The sequence below is a fragment of the Rutidosis leptorrhynchoides genome, chromosome 11 (genome assembly GCF_046630445.1).
Source record: "Rutidosis leptorrhynchoides isolate AG116_Rl617_1_P2 chromosome 11, CSIRO_AGI_Rlap_v1, whole genome shotgun sequence".
In the NCBI taxonomy this organism is placed as follows: domain Eukaryota; kingdom Viridiplantae; phylum Streptophyta; class Magnoliopsida; order Asterales; family Asteraceae; genus Rutidosis; species Rutidosis leptorrhynchoides.
Genome location: NC_092343.1, coordinates 85,378,692 through 85,386,741, shown reverse-complemented (window position 1 = coordinate 85,386,741; position 8,050 = coordinate 85,378,692).

The following is an 8,050-nucleotide window of genomic DNA, read 5'->3' as shown; positions in this document are numbered from 1 at the left end:
AAGTTATTTTCGGTAATAATAATGCCCAAAGAGCTAGCACATATACGAGTTAATCGTTTACTCGGTTCCGAGTGTTTTCAGGTGCATAACTATATGCATTAATCTTTTCTTCCGCAGATGAAGTGTGGTTGGTTCATCCTCTCGATTGAGGTGTTTTCAAGAATCATGAAAGATTTGAATGCAGACTGTAATCGTTAATATACAAATGAGATTTAAGATGAAATCAAGTGGCAAACTTGAAGAAATATTTAGTTTCATATGTTATAATCAATATTTTAATTCATTTTAATTGTCCAATGTTATTAGTCCACAGTTAGTAGTCCACAATTAGTAGTTCAACAATTCATATATAGTTTAATATATAATATTCGAATTAATTAATACGTGTCGTGAACCATTATATACATGTCTCAGACTCGATCACAACTCAAAGTATGTATATTATTTTAGAATCAACCTCAACCCTGTATAGCTAACTCGAGCATTACTGCATATAGAGTGTCTATCGTTATTCCAAATAATATATATAGATGACGTCGATATGATATGTCAAAATATTGTATACGTGTCCCGATATTTAAAATGCGTAAATAACAGTATTTAAATGACGATAAATAAAGTGCGTAAAATAAATAACAGAAATTAAATGACGATAAATAAAATTGCGAGAATTAAAATTACGATAAATAAAGTACAATAAATAAAATGTAATAAGGAATTAATAGTTAGCTAGGAACAGTTAGCTAGGATTTTGTTAGCGTGGATTCTTAACAGAATTTCTCATAGTTAATTTGTTTGTTTCTAACAAATTTTATTTTATCAAATATTTTCTTCATTATGTCACTTGTTGGATTCTGATAGGTCAACATTCAAATATGAAATTGAATGAAAATGGTTATTCTGCGGTGTACGGATACGTATATCAGTGGATGTAAGTAGGATAGTAAATGACTGTTGAATCAGATTTGAAAGAATGTACAATGTAACTTATTAATGTGAAATCTAAATATTCCTCGGGTATTACCTACTCGTTAAAATATTTTCACCATTAACAGTTTGTACAAAAGAAATTTTAATTACAATCTTTATGAAAACATATATACATATATATTTTCTTCAGATGTAATCATGGATTTAATGAGTTAATATGATATTAATCTCATTTGATTTATCATTAGAACTAGAATACATAAGCTCTAAAACATTAGAAATTATCTAATCGTCATGCAAAATGAAGATAAATGATGTAGAACGATTCGTAGAACGATGATTATGCACGAGGTGCATAATGAGATGTTGAGACGTGTGATGTTGAAACTTGGGTTATTGGTGGTACTGGTATTGATGTTGGTGGTACGGTTGGTGCCGATGATGTTGATGAAGCTGGTACGTTTTGCACCATATTTTCCAAGGCTACAACTCAGGCGCCAAGCTTGTTAACTTATTACTACGGATGATTGTCGGTAGGTACGAGCGAATAAATAAGGTTTTGGAATTGAGATAGTATATAATCGTGGCGAGATATTCGGGAAATGAGGGTGAAAATGGTATTACGAACATGTTCGCCGGTAAGTGCTTCAGGTTCTTCACCAAGAGGTGAATTCGGTTGGTGGAAAGGATCGCCTTCTTCTCATCTCCATTAATTAAGTCGACTACGAACCCATCCCCAATTCATTCAGAATTGATGATGGCTGATTGGTTGATCCATTCCGGTCACACTGCTTTCGGAGCTCGAGTGAAACTCCATATCGGAATTCGAGGGACTTGAACTAGTGGCTAGTTCCATTTCGTACGATTGAATAAAGAATTTTTCGATATGAATTGATTTCCGGCTATCGGATGGTATTCTAATTATATAGAATATCTATATATACAGAACAAAAGATTTCGTAGATTACGGAGGAATTTGCGGTATATGTCAGGAAAAGTTTACAGTAACAGATACGCTAAGTTATGAATTTTGTCTATACACTATTCATGCAGTCGATGCAGTAAAACGTGTCTAGACTAAGATTATTAAGCAGATAATTCTCTAAGAATGATAAGCAGGTAATTTCCGACAAGAAATGATAAGCAAAACTTTTGACATGCAGATACGGTCGAAGTCCAGACTCACTAATGCATCCTAACGACTATCAGTTAGACACACTAATGCAAGACATGATTCGCTAAGACCACCGCTCTGATACCAACTGAAATGACCCGTTCATACCGATTATAAACGATTCACGATAGTTGATTTCATTGCGAGGTATTTGACCTCTAAATGATACATTTTACAAACATTGCATTTGTTTTTAAAAGACAAACTTTCATCACATTGAAACTTGACGGCATGCATACCATTTCATAATATATCCAACTATAAATGACTTAATAATATTCTTGATGAACTCAATGACTCGAATGCAACTTCTTTTGAAATATGCCATGAATGACTCCAAGTAATATCTCTAAATGAGCAAATGCACAGTGGAAGATTTCTTTCATACCTGAGAATAAACATGCTTTCAAGTGTCAACTAAAAGGTTAGTGAGTTCATTAGTTTATTATAAACAATCATTTTCATTATTTTAATAGACCACGAGATTTCCAGATATTTAATTGTACACGTAACCCGAGTACAAAATAACACGCATAACTCGCGAATTAAAAATCATTCATATGGTGAACGCTTGATAACCGAACTAACAGGATGCATATAGAATATCCCCATCATTCCGGGACTCTCATCAGACATGATAATCGAAGTACTAAAGCATTCGTAACCCGAATGGGACGTGTCGAGGTCCATAGATCTATCTTCAGGATTCGCGTCAATTGGTAGCAATTATCATAAACACCAATTCTTAGGCTACCAAGCTAAAAAGGGGCATATTCGATTTCGATAATCCAACCATAGAATGTAGTTTCGATTTCTTGTGTCTATTTCGTAAAGCATTTATAAAACAGCGCATATATTCTCAGTCCCAAAAATATATATTGCAAAAGCATTTAAAAAGGGAGTAATGAAACTCACAATACTGTATTTCGTAGTAAAAATACATATGATGTCATTGAACAAGTGCAAGGTTAGCCTCGGATTCACGAACCTATATTATTTGTATATATATTAATACATATCCTAGTAGTCGAACAATTACATATATATATTATTATTAAGGATAAAAATTTTATATTAGTAACTTATATATTTCGTTATTAATGTATATTCATTTTTATATATAAAAATATAAATTTTGTTACGTTATATGTATTAAATATTTTATATATATATATATATATATATATATATATATATATATATATATATATATTTCATTTGTTTATTAGAATAGTAATTATAATAATACCAAAATAATATTAGTAGTGATTAAAATAATAATAGTGATAATAATATTAATACTAACAATATTAATAAGACTTAATTACAACTTTGGTCACTGTGGTTTGTAAAAAATTGCACTTTTGGTCACTGTAGTTTTTTTTTTTTGCAACTTTAATCATTGTGGTTTAAAATCTTTACAAATTTAATCACTGGGACTACCAGACGTCAATTTGCACCGTTAACCCTCATCATGTGCCGAGCACGTGAGGGGTATTTTCATCTAATAACACCAATTATATTCAGCTATATATCCCCTTTTCCCCTCTTTTCCTAACCACGACTATTCAATTTCATCCCTTTTTTCTTTATAAACCCTAATTTCATCCCCTTTCTTCAAATTGGTCCGATGGTTCAATGCCATTGTGGAATGGTAGCTGTAATGCGAATTTCATATACAGCAAGAAACCCAGGTTGTCATTTTCTAAGATGTGGAAACCAGGTAAAGCTAATTTTTAAGTCGAATTATATGAATTTTTTAAGATCGATGAATCTGAATAAAGGTATGTTTTTTTCTTCTTTTTTTCAGTATTACGATTGCAGGTTTTTTCTCTGGTTGGATCCACCAATTCAAAGGATACCTGTTGAACAACAATTGATTCAGGCCGAATACAGAGAATGGAGAAACAAGATGCTATTAATTATTAGTTTGGTTGTATTTGTAATCTATGAAATTGTAAAATCATAGTGTGTTTGAGATGAATTCAAAAATTCATGTACTGATATGTATAAATTTTAATGAAGAGTTCATGTTTTCCAGTATATTATTTGGCATTGCATATTTACATGTTAAGTGTAGATCAAATAATAACCTGCTTGTAGATCAAATAATAACCTGCTTGTAACAACTAAACATTACATGAACAAATAAGATGCAAACATTACAAAATTGTAACAACTAAACATTAGTAGATCAAATAAGATGCAAACATTACAGTTAGTGCAGTAGCACAGTTCCAAAGATGGTTCCTATATGCAGTTCCACTCCACTTTTTCCTCATATTCTGTTGCAGGTGTCTTAGGCAATATCTGTGCTCAGCAAATGGGAAATTCCTTGAAACTGCCTCTATCAATCCCTGAAACATAAGTTAAATTGTTAATATTAATACAAGTAAGCCTTCACATTAACTTAAATAATTAAACACTTATACCTTTTGTCTATCACTTATGAAGGTAAAGTTTGCCATTGTTCCTAGTTCCAAGTCTTGACCCAAAATATTCAGAAACCAACTCCATGATGCATAACACTCTGATTCCACAAGTGCATAAGCAACAGGGTATATCCCATTGTTGGAATCAAGACCAACTGCTGTAAGAATCTGACCATATGATGGTTCTTTCATGAAAGCTCCATCAAGACCAATAAGATCTCTTCCTAAAGCTCTAAACCCATTCTTCAAAGGTCCTAAACATATATACACTCTTTTAAAAACCTTAGTGGGTGCATCTGGATCCACACCTTCAGTTTCAGTTTCAACCCTAACTGTTGTACCATCATTGCATTTCATCAACTCTGCAAGATAATCTCTTAAATCCTTATACTGAGCTACATAATCACCACTTATAGCAGTTTGTGCCTTCTTTAAAGCTCTGTATGCCTACATAATCACCACTTTTCACAGCCTTGGGTGGTAAAGTAGGGTTTGAACCTAGTTGATCAACAATTGTTGTAGAAATAAACTTGGAAGTACACTGGCTTAACACTCTTGACTGGAAGCAACAATGTTTGTCTTCTAGGGTTTTCACCTGCCAAGTCTCACCATTTGCAGATTTTGAACAATGTATTTTCCAACCACACTTTTTTATTTCTTGGGTTGTGTTCTGCTTGTCTTCATTGTTTAATTCTTGGGTTGTGTTTTGTTTTCTTTTCCCACTTGAAGATTCGTTTTTTGACTTTCTTTTTTTGTGGTCCCCATTCTTAACTTTTTCATTTGATTTGTCTTGTTTGAGGTCCCCATTATTTACTTTCTCACCAACCTCACCTTCATTTCTTTGACTTGCAGTTAATTCATTCCTTACCATACCTACACAACAAGCTCTCACTCTTATATTGTCATTATACAATATCTTTAACATCCTTCTAGTCTCAATAGCATGTAATCTTATATAATCTTTCACATCTTCTCTAGTAGCAAACTTTTGACCCACATAGAAATGTGTTTTTGACAAATCAGTTATAGCATTTTGTTGTTTCTTAAGTTCCTTAAGCTTTTTCTTCCTAACACCATCACCTAAATCATCATCACTAGAAAAATCATCATTGTCAACCACATTAATATCTTCATCATCTAAATTAGTTTCATTATTACCTTCACCTTTACCCACTATTTCATCTTCAAGACTAAATTTAAAACCTTTCATGTCAACTTCAACATCAACTACTTTACAGTTTTCATCAATAATTTGTTCATCATCACTGCATAAACTCTGCTCATCATCATCACTCTCATCATTAAACCCCTCATCAAACCCCTCATATGTTGTATGTTCATCTTGTACAGGAACTTCAACACGTGCTTGTACATCATTGTCATTCATCACAACACTCTCTTGTGTACATGTGTTATGCACATTCATTGTACTTGGTTCTCCCTCACCTTGTATCCAATTTGTAATGACCTGAAAATTTGCGACTAAATTTAAACTTAATCTTTAAAGGATTAATGATTTCGACACGATAAACAAAGTCTGTAAAACTGAATCTCAAAATTTTTGAACTATTCAAGTACCCTTCGATTTTCTCAACGATTCGCGAACAATTATATGTAAATAGATACATATATATACTATAACTTGAAAACGTAACAAAGTTTTCATTGCATAATACCGTACATTAAACTTATTGGTTTATATATCTAATTGAATATATATGATTTCAAGTTATTTAGTAAACGATAGTAACATTCGATTATTGATTTGATTGATATTTAGATAAGTTAACTAAAACGTTTAAGATGAACCAGTAAAACACTAATTTGATAAAGTATTTTCAAATTGCTACAGTACCCAAAATGCTACAGTGTTTTCGAAAATCACTATTTGCTACAGTAAAATTGACTTTGCTACAGTGAATTGCTACAGTAACTTTGCTACAGTAACTTTGCTACAGTAAAACACTATTTTAAAAATGTATTTTACCAAATAGTGAGACGATGATTTATAGAAGTAAATGACCAAAATACTCGAAAGTTTAAGATATACTTTGAGTGGTATAGTTTAGGAATAATTTAAGGCTATATTTTAACAAAGGTACGAGTCACGAAATGTAAAATGCAAGTTTTATCAGCATACGAAAGGACATTCGAGAAACCGGAACCGGGACATAAGTCAAGTAACAACGTACGACTTATCGGAACAAAAGTTACAAGTTAACTATGCACGTAAATATAATATAATATATAAATAATTATATAAATTAAATATAATATATATTATATTTAAATATGTCGACAAACTAAAATACAAAATGATTGTGAGCTGGAAAAAGAGGCCATGCGATCGCATGGCCATTGTGCCTCAGACCCATGCGATCGCATGGGAAGGCTGGGCAGGCAACCTCTATAAATTCAGTCGAATTCTTCCATTTTTTTTACACATATATTACTCCGTATTTATTATTATTATTATTATTATTATTATTATTATTATTATTATTATTATTATTATTATTATTATTATTATTATTATTATTATTATTATTATTATTATTATTATTATTAAGATTATTATTAATCTTATTATTATTATTAGTAGTATTAATATTATACATAAAATACTACGACGAGGTCTTGAGCGTGTCACTTTCAAAACGAGTTTCCGAGCGAGCTAGAGCTAAGGAAAATATGGGTTATTACCAAGGAGGTTATGGGTAATGTTCGGGGGTATTTTTGTGAAGCAAACCTCGTGTTTATCATCTCCGATGCGTCTACGTGCTTTCCTACAATATTGTATATCAATATTTAACTGTGAGTTTCATATGATCCCTTTTTCAAACTATATTTTTGGGCTGAGAATACATGCGCAGTTTTATAAACTGTTTTACTAAATGGATACAAATACTAAAACTGATTTTGTGTGAGTTTCATTGCTCCCTTTTTAATTGCTTTTGCAATATATATTTTTGGGCTGAGAATACATGCAATTTATTTTAAACGCAATGGATACAAGTACATACTTAATTCTACACTGAGTTTGAACCGAAAATCCCTTAGCTTTGGTAACTAGTAGCTGCCAGTACATAGGATATGGACTGGTGGGCGCGAATAATTGTATATGGATCCATAGGGCTTGACATCCCCGTCCGAGCTAGAGCGCTAGCCTTTTAACGGACGTATATTATTTGAGTTTAAGACACGTTGGTTTGCGTGTATTAAAACTAATGGGGTAATTATCACTATAGCGTTAAGTTTAGTTACCAGGGTGCTCTGTTACGTAGAATCTATTGACAAACTTTTGATAAACGTTTCTGGATGAAACAACTGAAATCTTGTAATCCACTTTTATATACAGATTATACGAAACAATAAAACTATGAACTCACCAACCTTTGTGTTGACACTTGTTAGTATGTTTATTCTCAGGTTTCCTAGAAGTCTTCCGCTGTTTGCTTATATGTGATACAAGCTATGTGCATGGAGTCATACATGCTTTATTCAAGAAAACTTT